This window comes from Suncus etruscus, chromosome 4 (assembly GCF_024139225.1).
Source record: "Suncus etruscus isolate mSunEtr1 chromosome 4, mSunEtr1.pri.cur, whole genome shotgun sequence".
In the NCBI taxonomy this organism is placed as follows: Eukaryota; Metazoa; Chordata; class Mammalia; order Eulipotyphla; family Soricidae; genus Suncus; species Suncus etruscus.
Window position 1 is genome coordinate 161,937,428 of NC_064851.1, and position 20,444 is coordinate 161,957,871.

At 34.9% G+C, this 20,444-nt stretch overlaps 1 long non-coding RNA gene across 1 annotated transcript in view; it reads left to right on the forward strand.

Annotated features, from left to right (window-relative positions):
* Positions 1 to 20,444, forward strand: part of LOC126006085 (uncharacterized) — a 1,493,032-nt gene that overhangs the window by 989,335 nt on the left and 483,253 nt on the right. The window contains exon 2 of the long non-coding RNA XR_007494836.1: positions 510 to 564. This is a non-coding gene — a long non-coding RNA (uncharacterized LOC126006085). The remainder of the gene's footprint in view (positions 1 to 509; positions 565 to 20,444) is intronic.

A 20,444-nucleotide genomic window follows, 5' to 3' on the forward strand; every position in this document is an offset into this window, starting at 1 on the left:
TGAACTTTGAACTTTTAGCCAAAGAACATTAAGAAAAATAAAACAGAACCCATGTACAATTACTTTGTCCCTCAAGTCCCCAGATTGTAGTACATATAATATTTCTTAGCAGCACACAGAGAAATCTAAAGACATAAAACTTATGTAACTCCTTAAACATTGAAGGCAAAGTACTTTCTACATTTCCATGCACAGGCATATTAGTTTAAGTTAACCTCAAAAGTTTAAGTGGGTTGTTTTTCTTAAGGATTAGAGTGAAAGGAGCACAGTAAAAACGGTGTTAGAGTGGCAATTATTGTTTGCATAGGCCCACCAAAATATGAGGGACATGGAAAGAAAAAGCCTTGGCCTAAATACAAGGAGACGCTACCCCTGAAGTTTCCCGACATAAGACCAAATCTAGGCTCCAGGCAAACTAGTTTGTCCAATCCAGGTCATTGTCTGTAGTGCCAATACACTTTTATTTTTCACCCAGTCTCTGTTGTTGGTATCATGTTTCTGTATTAAAGATTCTGGAATCTGCATATCCTACATTGCAGTCAGGATGGTACAGAGCGTCCTCTCGTTTCACCTCACAATTAAAGGGCAATGCAGAGAACCCTGTCCTGTAAGCAGGTCGTTGTGGTTGTCAAGTCTTCTCAGTGTTAAGGGAAGTCTCTTTTGAGCAGGTCGATGTCAGAGCCGTGGTAGGGTCTTCCCTGGTAGAGGATTGCTTCCAGGTGTTGTTATAAAAAACCTTGGATGTTTCGCAGATGGCTTCCCTGGTTCAGGGGTGAATGGAGGATGCCCATTCTTCTGAGGCCTGTGCCAGGTCATTAAATCAATATTCAGGGTGTAAGGTCCCATTTTTGAAATACCAAGAAGCATCAGTTATTCCTAGTTTCTAGACAGAGTTTAGAACTCTTCTACAATATCTATCAAGTCCTTAGATCTTAATAATTATCAGTGTCAATTATATGTAGGGTACATGATTTTCTTCTTATTTATTAAATCTACTGTCTAACTCTGTCTCTCTTATGACAGTAACGAATTGGTAAGATGAACTTCTCTCAGGAAGCTTATATCTTTCAATGGTGCCACAATGTTTTCTAGCTTTAGAAAAAGACTTTGAAGAATTGACTAGCTTGATTAAAGGGAGGGAGGAAAGAAGAGCTAGGCCTCTTAGTAATGATTGCCCTTACGACTTTCATTTTCAGCTATTAGAAGTAGCATTCATTATTTTTGTCTTGATATTATTTAATTTTTTGCATGTTTTTGTTTTGTTTTGTTTTGCTTTTTGGGCCACACCCTGTGCTTCTCAGGTGTTACTCCTGGCTATATGCTCAGAAATCACTCATGACTCGGGGGACCATATGCGATGCTGAGGATCAAACCAAGGTCCGTCTTGGATTGACCCTGTACAAGGCAAATGCCCTACTGCTGTGCTACCGCTCCGGCCCTAATTTTTTGAAGTTTTTGACAAGAAATATGCTGTCAGATTGGTCATTACAACCAAATCTACCTAAAAGTTTCCTTGCTTCCATATTAGTCATTATTAATTAAATTGTAGGCTATTATTCCATAGCCATCTGTTCTTGGAACCATTACCATTTAAACTTAAGCTCTGAAAGATAGATTTCAGGCAAAGGAGCAGAATAATCAGCAGCTAATGCAAAAAGGCACATCCTAAACTTTTTTTTTGGGGGAGGGGTTTGTCATACATATTGACTCCCAGAGGTTACTCCTGGCTCTGCATTTAGAAATCGCTCCTGACAGGCACGGGATGTCAGGATTTAAAGCAAGGATCTGCTGAGTGCAAGGAATATGCCCTACTGCTATGTTTTTCTCCTGCCCCTCATATTCTAAACTTTTAACTGCCTAGTAATAACTCAGAGGTGAACTAAGGTGAGCTAAGAAGATATCAAAAGTGTTTCCTAAAGTCATTAGTCTTTTCTCTCTAAAGAATAATTCCATGAGCTGCTTGGACAAGCTCTTCCTCTGTTTTATAACTTTCCAAAGTGTACATTTAAAGATAAAATTTAAATATAGGTTTATCCTTTGTCAGACCTATGTTCATGATCAGTTCAATAGTAAAAGCAAATTTAGTGTGATTTGAGCCAGCACACGATAAAACAAATGTTCTATAATAACCTATTTGGCTGTAATTACTCAACTGATGTAGCCAAATATAGATTTAAATATATTTTAAAGTATATTTAGCTTTCACCAAAATATGAATTGACTGCATTCAAAAAAGTCAAGAATAGCATACAATGTGGAAAATCATAATCATTTTTGGCATTTCTACTGCAAAATTAATTAAATTTATTTAAGAGGTAAAACAACATAATTTCACATAGCATGAAATGTTGAACCATATCGTATGAGAAATGAGAAGAAATAAAATCACCTGACATAACAAATCTTAGCTGTTAAGTTTCAAACCATTTCTTGTCAAAAATACTTACTTACTTTTTTCAAGATAAATATAAAGCAAATAAAAATATGATAAGATATTAATAAAATTTTAGATAACATGTACTATCTTTTATAATATAATGTTATCCTCTTACATATTGTCCTAAATATACATCTGGATTATAAGAATAAATTAATCTTTATATAATCTGATCAAAAGTAATGTTTTTAAATTTTGCATCAATCTCTAGCAAAATCCCAGTAGTATTTTTCAAATAGTGTAAAAAAGACTAAGGAATCTATTTGGAATTGAAATAGACCTGCTTTCATTGAGATCATTACTGATAAAGAACAAGAATGGTAAACAAGCCAAGCACCACATGACAAATGGTTGTGTAAACAAAATACAGTTTATATATACATATATACAGAGAATATTATTTCATATTTTAAAAAGCCTTGACTTTTGTAGCAACATTGATAGAATTGGAAGATACACCTTAATTTAAAAAAACCCACCAAATGATATCAACTTATGTGGGATATAAAAGTATAAAGCAAGAAAAGAAAAACAACTTTGCTTAGACTGTGGACTCAGAAAGAAAGGTGAATCAAATTGGTCAAGAAAAGGATCTTTTACTGCTGGTGGGAATGTTGACTGCCCACACTATTCTGGAAAATAATATAGATATTTCTCAAAAAAATTGAGGGTTTTTTTTTGTTGGTTTTTTTTTGTGTTTTTTTGTTTGTTTGTTTTTGGTTCACACCCAGCAGCACTCAGGAGTTACTTCTGGCTCTACACTCAGAAATCACTCCTGGCATGCTCAGGGGACCATATGGATGCCAGGATTCAAACCACCTTCCTTCTGCATGCAAGGCAAATGCCCTACCTCCAAGCTATCTCTCTGCCCCCTAGAAATTGAACTTTGATATGATCCAAAATTATTACTCTTATGAATATAGTCTAGGACCAAAAAAATAAACCCACAATGCAGAAAAGCCTGCTGCATCCCTATGTTCATTTAATCACTATTTATGATAACCACACTCTAAACACAACTCAAATTCCCAAGAATAAATGAGTGGATAAAGAAACTGTGGAACATATACATGGAAGCTATACACTATTAGAAAAAAATGAAGTCATAAAATTTGCTTATGCATGGATGGATATGGAGGGCTCTATATTGAGCAGAATGATTTTGAGAGGAATAGACATAAAATGATCACACTAATCTGGGGGATATATAAAATGATAGTAAAATAATATCCAGAAACTATAGAAATGAGGACTAGCCCACGGTATGAATCTTGCCACAAAGAGCAGGGAAATAATGTTAGGGCAGTGAAGCTACTATGACATTGTAGTTGGAATTAATCACTTTGGACCAAATACAGGGTGAAGAAAGTAGATAAAGGGATATATGCATGCTACCCCTTTAATAACAAGATTGCAAAACACAACGTATAAATAAATAAAATGGAGAGAGAGAGAATAAGAAAATGCAACAGTGAGGGAAGAGAACAGGAGAGAAGGCACAAGAAAAACTGGGGTCACTAATTGTGGGAAATGTGCACTGGTGAAGGCTGTGTACATTATATGATGAAAATTCAAACATAACTTACTTCTTAATGCTGTATATCAAGGGTTTTCAATTAAAAAACTTACTTTCTATAGAAATGCATACAGAACAAAATAAATACAAAAAGGACTAGAGGCATAGTGCAGAGGGAAAGGCTTTGCATAGGCTGACCCCTAGTTGGATTACCAGTATGATTACTAGTGATTCATATGTCCAGGAATTACCCTGAGCATAAAGACAGAGTTAAACCCTGGAGAACAGCTGGATATAAGTCGAAAAAGAAGTGTTCAAGAGATCAAAAGTCTGTGTTGTCGAGGCGCCGGAGAGATAGCACAGCCGGCGTTTGCCTTGCAAGCAGCCAATCCAGGACCAAAAGATGGTTGGTTCAAATCCGGTGAACCATATGATCCCCCGTGCCTGCCAGGAGCTATTTCTGGAGCAGGCAGCCAGAAGTAACGCCCTGAGCACCGGGCCGTGGTGGCCAAAAAACAAAAAAAGAGTCCGTGGTTGTGGATATTTGGTAATGAGGTATGGTAATATATTATTTTAAGAGGTACGAAATTGTAGCCTTAAAATATATACAGTCGTGTAAACTACACTCCATAAAAAGTATCGTTTTTCTACCATAGTATATATGGTATATACATATATACAAATATATATGTGTATATATACATAAAATGTCAGGACATTTTATTTTAAAATTCATGTTTAAGATAGTAACAAATGGGGGCCGGAGAGGTGGCGCTAGAGGTAAGGTGTCTGCCTTGCAAGCGCTAGTGTAGGATGGACTGCGGTTTGATCCCCCAGCATCCCACATGGTCCCCCCAAGCCAGGAGCAATTTCTGAGCACATAGCCAGGAGTAACCCTGAGCGTCAAACAGGTGTGGCCCAAGAACCAAAAAAAAAAAAAAGATGGTAACAAATGGTAATGGGTGTGTGTGTATGGAAGAGATAGCATGGAAGTAAGGTGTTTGCCTTGCATGCAGAGGATGGTGGTTCGAATCCCAGCATCCCATATTGTCCCCTGAACCTGCCAAGAGCGATATTTGGAGCCCTATAGTAGGAGTAACCCCTGAAGCATTGCCAGGGTGTCGACCCGAAAAAAAAATTATAATAGGGAATATATAATAAATGAAACTATCTTTATTTTTATCAAAAAAAAAAATGACAATTGCTTTCCAATCAAGAAAGAGAAGGCATCTTAGATGGTAAGATGTTGGGAAATTAGGCATCGCAAAAGGAAAAAAAAATAGATCATTATCTAATAACACGAATGAATTGAACTCAAGACTGGATTAAGGACTTGGATGTAAGACCAAAAAATATAACATATGGAAAGAAAATATTGACAATATTCTCCTTGAAATAATGATCAAAGAGTGTTGAAACACAACCCAATAGCATAGAAAAATAAAAGCATAAGTGGACACAATGGCACTGCACATCAGTCTAGAACTTTCTGCATAATAAAAGAAACAAACAAACAAACAAATATCCTAGTACATATGAAAAAATAACACTACATCATTTGTCTGAAAAGGTGAAAAAGACAAAAATAGCAGAAAACTTAATGTAGTCCATACATGCTGATGCATACCTTAATCTTAAATTATGAGAAAACAATGATTTTATTTCAATAAAAATATGAAATATACATTAGTATTACACACTTGTATATCTGTTTTGCAATGACAGTTCTAAGACTCATTCTCTTTTAGTGCCATCTTGGGCCTAAAATCTATACTTTTGAGCAACAAAATAGCATTTGAGGGGTTGATGTTCAAGTTCATGTTCTCCCTCAAACATGTAGTTTAGATCGCTTGCTTTTCCACTTTGACCCCTGGAACAGGTCCCTGAGCCTAACCTGGGAGTGATCTGTGATCCCCGATGGAAATGGCCCCAAAATAATAAAGCAAAAAAATCTTGCTTTACTAAAAAATAATTCTGAATATGTAAATAATATAGATAATGTCACTATCAAAATTTTATTTTGCTAAAGTCTTTTATTATTGGGAATACAATAATAAATACACATGACTTACTTGTAAATGAAACAATTAAAAGAGGTTATATAAAACTTGTATATTTTTCTTAAACATATATTTTAAGATTGTGTAGATGAAATGGACTAACACATGGTTAAAATTTGAACCAGAAAAGAAAATTCAGAGGCACGCAATAAAATTAAAATCCTGCTTCCTAAAAATATGATTTTCCATTAACATAATCTTCACCAATTTATCCCTTCACTTCATGCTTTTTCTTGCATAGTTACATTCTTCTGATTCCATAGAAACAGTACAAATTTTCTCAGACTAAAATCATTGTTGTCACATTTTTGCTGGGCTCACATGTTGATTTTTCTCATCAATTTTCCATCTGTCCCAAAATGGTGCTTTCAGAAAAGTTGAAAAAAAAGATGAAAGATTTTGTTTAATTTCTCAGTAATACCTCAAATTGTTATGACTTACTGTGTCCCTGATAGTGTTCAAGTTAAAAAAATAAAAGGCAGAAAAAAAAAAACCCCAATGAAATAAAGACTTTTTATGTCCTTAGAAATAAAGGTTATATTTAAGTATTTTAAATGTTAAAATTATAAAAATAAAAACTGTGAAAGCTAAAAATGAGAAATATAAGATCAAAGCTCGGACAACTGTTCTATAACTTCAGTCATGTATTTTTCCCCACCCCCCCTTCAGTCATGTATTAACTATCCATTAGTAGTAAATGATTTTGAACCACTTTTTTCACTATGCTACCCACAAGTTTAACACTGGTGAAGCAAGGTGTTCCTTTTATGACTGAAACCCAACTACAAACATGTTTGTAGTAATGGTGCTTAAATAGAGAGATAAAAAATAATAATTCTAGGGGTTGAAGAGATAGTCCAGAGTTCTACTGCACTTTTCTTGCATTCAGCGGTCAGTTTTAATCACTAGAACCACATATATTTCCACAATCACCTTTAGGAGTGAGCCCTGATACAGAGCCAAGAGTAAATCCTAAACTCACTTGCATATAGATCATCCCTCACAAAAGTAAAGACTATTAAACTCTATTTTTATAAATCATCACAACAAAACACTCCTATCTTATGGTTAGGATATGTCAGAAATAAGAGTTAAATGCATTTAACTTGTTAAGATATCTAATTCTGGGGCCAGAACAATAACACAGCAGGAAGCATTTTGTCTTGCAAAATGCATACTAGGGTTTAATCCCAGATATTCCATATTATGGTTGTCAGAGCATGCCAGAAGTAAGTTTTGAAGGCGAGTCATGAATAACCCCTGAGCACCACTGGTTGTGCCCCCACCCAAATATCTAATTCTATACCTTCCATAGCACTTTCAATCCTCTAGCATTTCTTCTTGCTTCTCATTTATTAATGTGTTTATCTCAAGAGCCCACATATATTGTCTTTTTATTTTTATTTAAATTTACTCCAACATTTTAATTTAGTTGCTGCAACAAGTACTATTGTCACTAATAATTGTACCAACTTATCTTTAACCAAAAGAATGCAATATATAAAGCTCAATTCTCCCTACAAGCATCCATTCACTGCCTCACAATACTCTATTTTTCTTTTCTAAAGATAAACTTACCATTTGAAGCAATACTGATAGATTGTAAATTGTTGCACTTACAGGAAAAAAATAGTAGGAGTAATTCCCTTCTAAAGCAATTGACAACATTAAACCATATCTGAAGTGCATGCCTTATACATAGGTTCAAATCCTCAGCTACCCATATGATTTCTCAGCATGTAATTCCACTTCTGAGTCCTAAGCTCAGACTCAGTAACAAACCCCAAATTTATTTCAGTGTTCTATTGTTTGGATATTAAACCCGGGAAAAGGAGAGTAAATGTAAATAGTGGATTATTTCTCATTTTCTTAAGGAATTGGACTAACTTGTCAGATGTTCTAATACAAAGACAAGTGGTCTAGACTGCTGCACATTTCTTTTTGAATAAACATTAATTGAAACACACGATTGGAGTTAATTCATTTACACCTTGCAAATAGTTATTTATGTACAGGGCAAAGAGTGGGTAGTTGTGACTGAAGGCAAGTAGTCTCTAAATATTATTTGCTGCCCTTTTTATTTTAACTGTGTTTAAAATATAAACATAATTACAGCTTTTCATTATTGAATTCCAGGCATAAAATGTTTCAACACCAATTCCTTCACCAGTGTCCACTTCCTTTCATTAATAAAACCTACCCACACACCAATCTTCTTCTATGAGAGGTATTGCAGTATTTTTTAATAATGTTTTGCATTATAGTTTACAGCCCTTGTTTATGTTTCAATCATAAACACTTTACTGTTTCAGCACCACCTTCTCCTCTAGCTCAAAGCTTCCCTCTTCCCCCAGTGGAGTGTTTCCCTACTGAATACGTAACTGACTTTTAAAAGAAAAAGGGTGTTTGATGTTTGAGAATTTCTTCTTAGTTCCTACATAAAGTAAACGTTTCATATTTTTGTCCAGTAGATGACCTAGAAAAAAAAGAAAGACAGTCTCAATCATTTCCCAGATTTTTTTTGTTTGTTCGTTTTGAGCCACACCCGGTAATACTCAGGGGTTACTCCTGGCTCTGCACTCAAAAATTGCTCCTGACTTGGGGGACCATATGGGACCCTGGGTATCGAACCCAGGTCCGTCAGGGGTCAGCCACATACAAGGCAAATGCCCTACCGCCGCACTATCGCTCTGTGCCCAATTATCTAGCAGATTTTAAGATGAGAACACTCATTGTCTCCCACATAAAAGTATGAAAGTTCTTACAGTGAGTCTCCTTTACCCAGGCTTCTAGTTAAGCTGGTTACTTGCTTTAATAATATTACCTAAGCTAAGCTAAAGAGCATCTTAGAAGCCTGCATCATCAGATATTGGCATTTTATTCTAAAAAATGCATTGGTTGTTTGGCAAGCAGCTCTCATAATTATTTTCCAAAGTGGTATCTAAATTATCTGATGCTGAAGAAATAGCAAGTTCAATTGCCCTGATCCCAAAATTAAATTTGTTTTTATTAAAAATAATTTCTTTTTATAGAAAGGTTATCATGAACATGTTGTATGGTTTGGAAGATGCAAATGAAGGGATAGGCTGGGGTTTCTATAACAAACTCAAATAATTTGCAATTCAAGAAAAGGTGTTAATTACACCCACCATCATTCTATTATATTACATTTGAGAGTTGTTTAAATTGCAACAGTTCTTTTCAGTTCTTACATTGTTTTTTACTTCACATTATCATTAAATAAAACCAAATGGCCATGATTATTGAGCTTTATGATGTCTGTTCCAAATAAAGTAGAAAATTAGGTTAGGCTCTATGGATTCTTTTTCTTCTATCCTCCTTTAACTCTCTTTTAGTAAGATATCACATTCTTGCCTGAAGCACTGGCAAGAAAAGGTGTCAAAATGGTGTCAAATGGCAAGTTCTTCCAAGATGAATATATTATTATGAATTCTTATTAAAAAGAGTAATAAGAATTTCAAGTTGAGTAATTAATTGTACTTTCAGGACTTTCTAGAAACGTTAGAATCATTGAGTGACAAACAAGTGACTAATGTAACAAGTGACATATTTTTTTCCCTTTAAAAGACAGAAAAAGAAAGAAAATGCTGGAATACAAGAACAATATATATTATAAGCAGTTCCATTTGTCTTTTTTTGCATACTTGTGTAGCATTCAATCACATGCATGCACATTCATTTGTACATACAAGCACCTAGGCAATGGATATGAGGGAACAAGTTGGCAGGGGTGGATAGCCAGACCTGGATAATCATATATGTGTACTTAACTGCATTGGTTCTATTTTCCCAGGACTCAATTGTACAAATTGACAATTCAGTTCAACACACACACACATACACGGCACACACCACAGAGATACACACATGCAAACACACACCATAGTTTTCAGAAAGCAAAACAAAATTAGACAAAAGACGTTATCCACAGGGCAATGTGCTTCATCTCACTGCAGGGAGTACTAACGTAGTCTTATCTTTACCTTCACCAACTTATTATCAGAATGAAGCAGACAGACACCACTTGGACATTATTAGTCTAAATTTTAGCTTGTATTCCAGTCCCGTAGGGTGTTAAAAAGATAAGTTTGATTAGAGCACATTTCCATACAGAATTTTCAGAGTCTGGTCTTGTTCAGTAATACTGGCACACTTTTTAAGTGGAAAATAAAGGAAAATTTTACATGATGGTTGCATCTCACTTTTTTTGCAAAATAAAAAAATGTATTTTTATGCAGTCTATAATCATTTTGTGGTGAAAAGAGAAAAATACGGAAACACTGAAGAACATAGTTTATCCACTTCTAATGATATATACTAGGTATAAAAACAGAGGAATTATTAAAGAATTCTGTTATATTCTGTATCAAAATTATCCATAAATTAAGGCAAACAGTTTTCTGTTTAAAATCATTCTCTGGGGCTGGAGAGGTGGTGCAGGGTCCCCCAGTGTATCAAATGGTTCTTCAAGCTAGAGACAATTTCTGAGCACATAGTCAGGAGTAACTTCTGAGGGTCACTGGGTGTGGCCCCCCAAAACAAAAATAAATAAGTAAATAAATAAAAATAAAATAAAAATCATTCTCTGACCTTTAGCAGAAAAAAGTTTATCAAATCTTAACTAGAGTATTTTGGAATGTTGGGTACAATTTTACATTTACACTGATAACCTAGATTTACTAAGGTATGAAGACACACATACTTAATTTCATGATGGTCAGAGTTAGAGTTAGGGAAAATATGCAGCCATCTTTTTAAATTTTTATTATTTATATTTTTATATTTTTTTTAATTTTTAGTTTATAATTTATATAATTTATAATTTTTGTAATTTAATTTTTTACCTTCTTTTTCAAAAGATTGACTTTGTGTAACTTGATTTCCCCCCACCAAAAGCTAGATTTTGAACAAAACAATAGGGATCTCAAAACTGTAAAATGGAACCATCATGTTACATTAATATATGGAATTCTATCTTCACCCTCCTCTGCCAGAATATTGTCTACATAAAATATCAATATGTGAAGAAAAATCTGAAATTCTGGGGTACCCCAAATACCCCTTTAGAGAATAAGTCAGCCTAAGAGTACTCTCACTGAAGTAAGCTTCAAAATTAATTCTACATAATCACAGGAATGATAGGGAAGCTGCATACAAGCCCACCAAGCTCAAGGTGAGAAGATAATAGCCCAAAAGTCTATACCAGAGTTATAACTATAGCCAGCATTACAACTATTACCTCTTAGTTTTAGTCCTTAGGGCCAACCTGACATGGATGTTTAATGAACTCAAAGAAAATATGGTTCAGTAGTAGTATGAGAGCAGAAATGAGAAGTTACAATCAAAAGTGACATAATTAAGAGTATAGGAGGTGAAATAATGCACTCAATAGTAGGATTCAATAATAGATTGAAATTTGCTAAGTAAAATAAAAGTAAACCTCAAGACTAAACAAAGGAAACTTTTAGAAACTAAGATAAGATAGAAGAAAATCTATAAAGAAATGAACAGCACATTATAGCATGAGTTCAAGAAAAATAATATATAAAAATACCATTAAGGTTTCCAAGGAATAAAAGAAAAATTGAACCAAAAAAGAATATTACAAGATCATTGATGATATTTTTTCAGAATTGAGGAGTACATGTACCAAGATTTAAGAACCTGAAGAGCTTGATCTAGTCAAGAAAAGCCCAAATAGGAAAACCCTCAGACACATTGTGATCAAAATGACAAAAATCAAAGACAATATCTCAAGCATTAAAACAACAGAGCAATCTCAAATACAAATTAAGAAAACCATGTAATTGATAGCAGATCAAATAAGACTCAGTAAGTCAGAAAAGAAAGGAAGGTTATATTGGAAAATAATAATGCCTCATCAAGGGTAATTTACCAAATTAAATTTTTACTTAGATTTGAAGGAATAATACAAAATTTTATGAACAACCTACAATTTAGGAATTTCACAGTTTTAAAAGAAGTTTTGAAAGAAATATTAATGAACATGTTTAAAAAGCAAGTTAAATCTCATAATAGAGAATAATTTTTATAAAAGAAGATCAATAGTCTCTGTCATCTCACTAATGTCAATTGATTATACTCACCACTCAAGAGACACATAGTGACAGGATGGATCAGAAACTTGAATTCAGTAATCTGCTGTCTACAAGAAACACACCTGAACAGTCAGGGGAAAAAACAGAATCAAAGTCAAAAGCTGGAAAAATTTTATAGCAAATTTTATTTTGAAAGTATGAGATGGTCATATGTAAATCAGAATCATGTACATTATATATATATATATAAATACAAATATATATACTTGTATAACAAGGCTTTAATAACAAATGGTTATTTCTTAATGAATGTTTTAGTGGTCATTTCTTAATGATCATACAACAAGAATGACTCACATACCTAAGTACATATATTCCTAGCAATGGTCCATCACATTATTTAAAACAACTACTGAAAAACATGAAAGACTAAAACACAGTAGTAGTAGGAGATTTTAACACTTTTTTTTTCATCACAGCATATATCATCAAGACAAAAACTCAATAAGGAAAGTATGGCCTTGGAGGACAAAATGGACTCAGGAGACATGTGTGGGATCCTTCAGCCCCCACAATGTAAGTTTACATTTTTATCCTTAATATATGTGGCTTTCTCTAAGATAGGCTATATATTGGATAGCAAAACTTATTTCCATAAAATCAAGAATATAGAAATCATATTAACTCTCCTTAGACCACATACTGGGAAATTTAACTTATCTCCATAAAAATATAGACTATAAAAATATATCAACTCTACTTAGATCATGAGGTACTGAAAATGGAAATATAAATACAAATGGAGTGAAACACCAAAATAATTAGAAATTAAAGAATTTATTATTGAATAATCAATGGGTCAAATTGAAATCATAAAGGAAATAAAGACTATTTTTGGAAAAAAGTCATGTTAAAAATAATGCATTTATTGGAAAAAAAATGGACACTATTAACTCAAAACTTAGAGAACTGAACTAGAAAAACAGAAAAATCTCTATTGTTCCATTAGGAGAACTTCAGGCAAGAGAATGAGTGTTTGTACTTGAAGGTGGAAATATGCCCTGACTTTCTATCAGATTTTAAGACCAGACCACAAGAACAATGAAATGTCCCAATTCAGTTCAACCCCTAGGTTATATCTTCCTAGAAAATGAAACTGAGACATATCTAACTAGTGGTGCTTTTGTGCAAAAGAATAATTTCAACATTCCATGTGGGAGAGAAAGAATACACATAACAGGTTGGAGTGGAAAATGTTCTATCATTTTGTTCCATTGCAACAATGGTACCTGTGTCACAAAACTCTTTGACAACAAAGATATAATGGTCATTTCTGGACAATTTCTGAACAATGTTATAGAAAAACTATGCTTTATAAAAGTTTTTCAGAGGGGAAAGGAGAAAGACCACATTTATTCGTACAATTTCTTACCGAGTTCTTTTCTCCCCCTATTGGAATTTATCTTATGATTCAAAATGATAACATACAATTACTTTGATCATTCTACATAATATTATGGCATGCAAAGTCAAATATTTGATTTGAGACCAGAGTGGCATTAGCCTACAGTGCATGAGCAGGCAGAGATAATCCTTCAACAGCAGAACTGGTCAAATAGGCATAGACCTGGTAGAAATAGTACTCGAATTGAAGCAAATTGCTAAGTGCTGGAAGGCAGGGAGGTAGAGGAAGCCAGAAAAACGAAATAACTGAATGTATGCTTCATAGTATTTAAACTCTCATTTTCTCTACGGAATCTGAGAGATAGTCAAAGCGTTTGTAATTGAGTTAGATGAAGCATTTGAATAAAGGCACAATGATAACATGTCTCCACGATGACTCACACAATTTGAGAGCTTAGGGAGCAGATTTAAAGATATTTGAGGGATCGTCAATGGCCTGGTAAGCAGTGAATTTTGGGACTCGGTAGTATTTTTCATCAGGATGAAAATGTATATTTCAGAATGTGGCTAAGATGTTTAAAAATAATCATAAAATTACACCCTCCGTGTAATGACTTGTAATTGCACATTTAAGTTTACTTTATATTCAAATAAAGAGCAGCTTCAAACAAAACTGATAATTGATGGGCTTTACATACTGTAGGGGTGGAAGAAGAATATCTGTAATAATAGTACTTATTAGAGAATATAATTAATGGCTGGTACATCAGGAGAAGTCAATAGACATTGTGAGTATGAGGCAGGGTCATATGGAATATTCATTTGCATATTATTTTGCCAAATAATTCTGCTTAAAATTCCTATCAATTCTGATAGTCAGCGAGGTGTTCTGAAAGAATTCCCGTAAAAGGAAAAAAGACAAGAAAGATGACTTTGTTTTTTCACTTAAAGTGATTTTTAAAATAAAATAAATTCATTATCATATGACTTCCATATCAGATCTTGGTATTTATTATGAAGAAATATTAATTAATAAACTTAATAGGAAGCAAATGAGACAAGGTAATCTATAAAATAGTATCATCAAGTAGCCTCGAGAGAGACTGTCAGTAGTGGAAATAGAAAACCAAAGATAACATAGCAATAATATTGGCCTAAATAATATTATCAAAGGGATAACAGTGAATAGACTTAGAAGAAATGACATATAGTAAATGTGATCAATTGATTTGGCATGAAATAGAAATACTTCAACGATAACTGAAATTCAGGATTTTGAAAATGGGTGATTATAAGCCCAAAACAGAGAAATAATAATGCCAGAAGGAATTTTCTGAGAAAGTTAGGAGAATCATAGCAGTTTGGGCCTTATTGAATTTGTAAAAAGATTAAGACATATTAGAAGGCTATTTTGATTTGACAAAAATAGATGACATTAGAACACCAGGGGAATCAGAGACAGGTTGTGAGAAAGATTCTGTAATTCACACTGCATCACATAAACAACAGACATCATCTAAGAATTATGGTGGCTGTTGTGATAGCTACAATGATGAAAGGGGAACATTAAGCTTAAAGGGAGAGTGTTAAAAAACAGGGCTACTGTAAGTTTCTGTCAAGCACTTTTATCTTTCTCTTATCCTAAGATTCACATGTTGAAACATGTCAATGTGATGAGAATTGGAGGTAAGGCCTTTGGCAGACAATTAGTATTCATTGAGATCATGGAGGTGGAGGCTTTATGATGAATTAGTACCATTATAAAAGGAACTAGCTGCACCAAGAAAAGGCCAAATAGACGGAGAAGGAAGCTATCCCTATAAACTGGACTCCTACCTAATACTAAAACTCTCAGCCTCTTGACCTTGGTTGTCTAGACTTCAAATCTGTTCGAAGAGGTTTTAGTCTTTCATATAATTTATGCAAATGACTTAGACTAATACTTTTTTTTTATTTGAACACCTTGATTACATACCTGATTGTGTTTGGGTTTCAGTCATGTAAAGAACACCACCCATCACCAGTGCAACATTCCCATCACCAATGAGACTAATACTTGTTATAACTAAGATGAGCATTTAATGAAATTCTATCTGAATTCCATGTTTCCACTGCCTTTCGTTTGTGGGTTTTCTAAGCTGTACTCAGAAAGTCACTTCTAGTGATGCTCACAATGACCAGACAACAGAACATCTTCTCCCACTTGATTAATTTCAAGTTTTGCATATGGAGAAGAACCTTAAAAACAAATGGTTTGATAAAATATAATAGAGGGTGACACATGTATTAAATTTATGTTAGCAAGGAATAAGCATATAATAGGTATCAGAGGAGTATTATGTTCTTTCGTAGCAAATAGAAATACAATATATTTGAGATGAATACGCAGTTTAACTTTATTCAAATCCAAGGTAGACTATGCTATCTATGTCTACCTACTATCTATTTAATGGTTTGCAATAAAGCAAAGTTTAACAAGCCATTATTAAGTATATAAACATAATAACCTACACTTGTTGGCTTTAGTTGCATTAATAAAACTTTGAGTATATGGGGGCCAGAGCAGGGGCGCAAGCAGTAGGGCATTTGCCTTGCACGTGCTAACCTAGAACAGTCCGTGTTTCCATCCCCTGGTGTCCCATATAGTCCTCCAAGGAGCAATTTCTGAGCTCATACTCAGGAGTAACCCCTGAGCATCACCGGTGTGGCCCAAAACAAACAAACAAACAAACAAAACCACACAAAAAACTTTGGGTACGTAAAATAAGTACTTACCTTCGCTCTTGTTTAGTATGTTGATGCCATGTATACTATCTTTTATAAGTAATGAACATGTAATAAAGAAAATGTGGCTGTGTGAAGAATCGTACTTCATTAAAATGCATATTAACAGACTAATTTTATTGCAGAATATATCTAAGTAAACATAGAAAGGCTTATAGTCATCAGTATAGGTGATTATGTTTTAAAGAAAAATAACTAAGAGTTATTAGCACAACTTCATTCTGAAAAAATATCTGTAGATACCAAGAACTTGGGAAAAAAAGAGATAACAGCATTGAGATTAAGAAAGAAAATACAGGGGCCGGGCGGTGGCGCTGGAGGTAAGGTGCCTGCCTTGCCTGCGCTAGCCTAGGACGGACCGCGGTTCAATCCCCCGGCGTCCCATATGGTCCCCCAAGCCAGGAGCGACTTCTGAGCGCATAGCCAGGAGTAACCCCTGAGCGTCACCGGGTGTGGCCCAAAAAACAAAAAAAAAAAAAAAAAAGAAAGAAAATACATACTTTGTTTCATGGTTTCAAGCATTATTTATATTTGCTGAGCTTCAATGATAGTATCTAAACATTTTTTGAAAGACTATAGATTGTGAATGTTGAATTGAATGTGAACTCTTGGATAGAGTTTTAATCTCCAATTGCTTTTGCATGGGATCTTACTAAGCATTAATAAAGCATTCTTTCTTTTTTTTTTTTTAATTTTTTTTTATTTAAACACCTTGATTACATACATGATTGTGTTTGGGTTTCAGTCATAAAAGGAACACCACCCATCACCAGTGCAACATTCCCATCACCCAAGTCTCAAATCTCCCTCCTCCCCACCCAACCCCCGCCTGTACCCTAAACAGGCTCTACATTTCCCTCATACATTCTCAATATTAGGACAGTTCAAAATGTAGTTATTTCTCTAACTAAACTCATCACTCTTTGTGGTGAGCTTCCTGAGGTGAGCTGGAACTTCCAGCTCTTTTCTCTTTTGTGTCTGAAAATTATTATTACAAGGGTGTCTTTCATTTTTCTTAAAACCCATAGATGAGTGAGACCATTCTGCGTTTTTCTCTCACTCTCTGACTTATTTCACTCAGCATAATAGATTCCATGTACATCCATGTATAGGAAAATTTCATGACTTCATCTCTCCTGACAGCTGCATAATATTCCATTGTGTATATGTACCACAGTTTCTTTAGCCATTCGTCTGTTGAAGGGCATCTTGGTTGTTTCCAGAGTCTTGCTATGGTAAATAGAGCTGCAATGAATATAGGTGTAAGGAAGGGGTTTTTGTATTGTATTTTTGTGTTCCTAGGGTATATTCCTAGGAGTGGTATAGCTGGATCGTATGGGAGCTCGATTTCCAGTTTTTGGAGGAATCTCCATATCGCTTTCCATAAAGGTTGAACTAGACAGCATTCCCACCAGCAGTGGATAAGAGTTCCTTTCTCTCCACATCCCCGCCAACACTGTTTATTCTCATTCTTTGTGATGTGTGCCATTCTCTGGGGTGTGAGGTGGTATCTCATCGTTGTTTTGATTTGCATCTCCCTGATGATTAGTGATGTGGAACATTTTTTCATGTGTCTTTTGGCCATGCGTATTTCTTCTTTGTCAAAGTGTCTGTTCATTTCTTCTCCCCATTTTTTGATGGGGTTAGATGTTTTTTCTTGTAAAGTTCTGTCAGTGCCTTGTATATTTTGGAGATTAGCCCCTTATCTGATGGGTATTGGGTGAATAGTTTCTCCCACTCAGTGGGTGGCTCTTGTATCCTGGGCACTATTTCCTTTGAGGTGCAGAAGCTTCTCAGCTTAATATATTCCCATCTGTTAATCTCTGCTTTCACTTGCTTGGAGAGTGCAGTTTCCTCCTTGAAGATGCCTGTAATGTCCTGGAGTGTTTTGCCTATGTGCTGTTCTATATATCTTATGGTTTTGGGGCTGATATCGAGGTCTTTAATCCATTTGGATTTTACCTTTGTACATGATGTTAGCTGGGGGTCTAAGTTTAATTTTTTGCAAGTGGCTATCCAATTGTGCCAACACCACTTGTTGAAGAGGCTTTCCCTGCTCCATTTAGGATTTCCTGCTCCTTTATCAAAAATTAGATGGTTGTATCTCTGGGGAACATTTTCTGAGTATTCAAGCCTATTCCACTGATCTGAGGACCTATCCTTATTCCAATACCATGCTGTTTTGATAACTGTTGCTTTGTAGTACAGTTTAAAGTTGGGAAAAGTAATTCCTCCCATATTCTTTTTCCCAATGATTGCTTTAGCTATTCGAGGGTGTTTATTGTTCCAAATGAATTTCAAAAGTTCTGATCCACTTCTTTGAAGAATGTCATGGGTATCTTTAGAGGGATGGCATTAAATCTGTATAATGCCTTGGGGAGTATTGACATTTTGATGATGTTAATCCTGCCAATCCATGAGCAGGGTATGTGTTTCCATTTCCGTGTGTCCTCTCTTATTTCGTGGAGCAGAGTTTTATAGTTTTCTTTGTATAGGTCCTTCACATATTTAGTCAAGTTGATTCCAAGATATTTGAGTTTGTGTGGTACTATTGTGAATGGGGTTGTTTTCTTAATGTCCATTTCATCCTTATTACTATTGGTATATAGAAAGGCCATTGATTTTTGTGTGTTAATTTTGTAGCCTGCCACCTTGCTATATGAGTCTATTGTTTCTAGAAGCTTTTTGATAGAGTCTTTAGGGTTTTCTAAGTAGAGTATCATGTCATCTGCAAACAGTGAGAGCTTGACTTCTTCCTTTCCTATCTGGATTCCCTTGATATCCTTTTCTTGCCTAATCGCTATAGCAAGTACTTCCAGTGCTATGTTGAATAGGAGTGGTGAGAGAGGACAGCCTTGTCTTGTGCCAGAATTTAGAGGGAAGGCTTTCAGTTTTTCTCCATTGAGGATAATATTTGCCACTGGCTTGTGGTAGATGGCCTTCACTATATTGAGAAAGGTTCCCTCCATTCCCATCTTGCTGAGAGTTTTGATCAAGAATGGGTGTTGGACCTTATCAAATGCTTTCTCTGCATCTATTGATATGATCATGTGGTTTTTATTTTTCTTGTTATTGATGTTGTGTATTATGTTGATAGATTTACGGATGTTAAACCAGCCTTGCATTCCTGGGATGAAACCTACTTGATCGTAGTGGAGGATCTTCTTAACGAGGCATTGAATCCTATTTGCCAGGATTTTGTTGAGGATCTTTGCATCTGCATTCATCAGTGATATTGGTCTGTAATTTTCTTTTTTGGTAGCGTCTCTGTCTGGTTTAGGTATCAAGGTGATGTTGGCTTCATAAAAGCTATTTGGAAGTGTTTCTGTTTGTTCAATTTCATGAAAAAGTCTTGCCAAGATTGGCAGTAGTTCCTCTTGGAAAGTTTGATAGAATTCATTAGTGAATCCATCTGGACCTGGGCTTTTGTTTTTCGGCAGACATTTGATTACTGTTTTAATTTCATCAATGGTGATGGGGGTGTTTAGATATGCTACATCCTCTTCCTTCAACCGTGGAAGATTATAAGAGTCCAAGAATTTATCCATTTCTTCCAGGTTCTCATTTTTAGTGGCGTAGAGTTTTTCAAAGTAGTTTCTGATTACCCTTTGAATCTCTGTCATATCAGTAGTGATCTCTCCTTTTTCATTCCTGATACGAGTTATCAAGTTTCTCTCTCTCTCTTTCTTTGTTAGGTTTGCCAGTGGTCTATCAATCTTGTTTATTTTTTCAAAGAACCAACTTCTGCTTTCGTTGATCTTTCGGATTGTTTTTTGAGTTTCCACTTCGTTGATTTCTGCTCTCAGCTTTGTTATTTCCTTCTGTCTTCCTATTCTTGGGTCCTTTTGTTGAGCATTTTCTAGTTCTATTAGCTGTGTCATTAAGCTACTCAGGTAAGCTCCTTCTTCCTTCCTGATGTGTGCTTGCAAAGCTATACATTTTCCTCTCAGTACTGCTTTTGCTGTGTCCCATAGGTTCTGAGAGTTTGTGTCTTTATTGTCATTTGTTTCCAGGAACCTTTTTATTTCCTCCTTGATTTCATCTCGGACCCACTGGTTATTGAGCATGAGGCTGTTTAACTTCCAGGTGTTAAAGTGTTTCTTCTGAGTCCCTTTGGAGTTCACAAATAATTTCAGAGCCTTGTGGTCAGCGAAGGTAGTCTG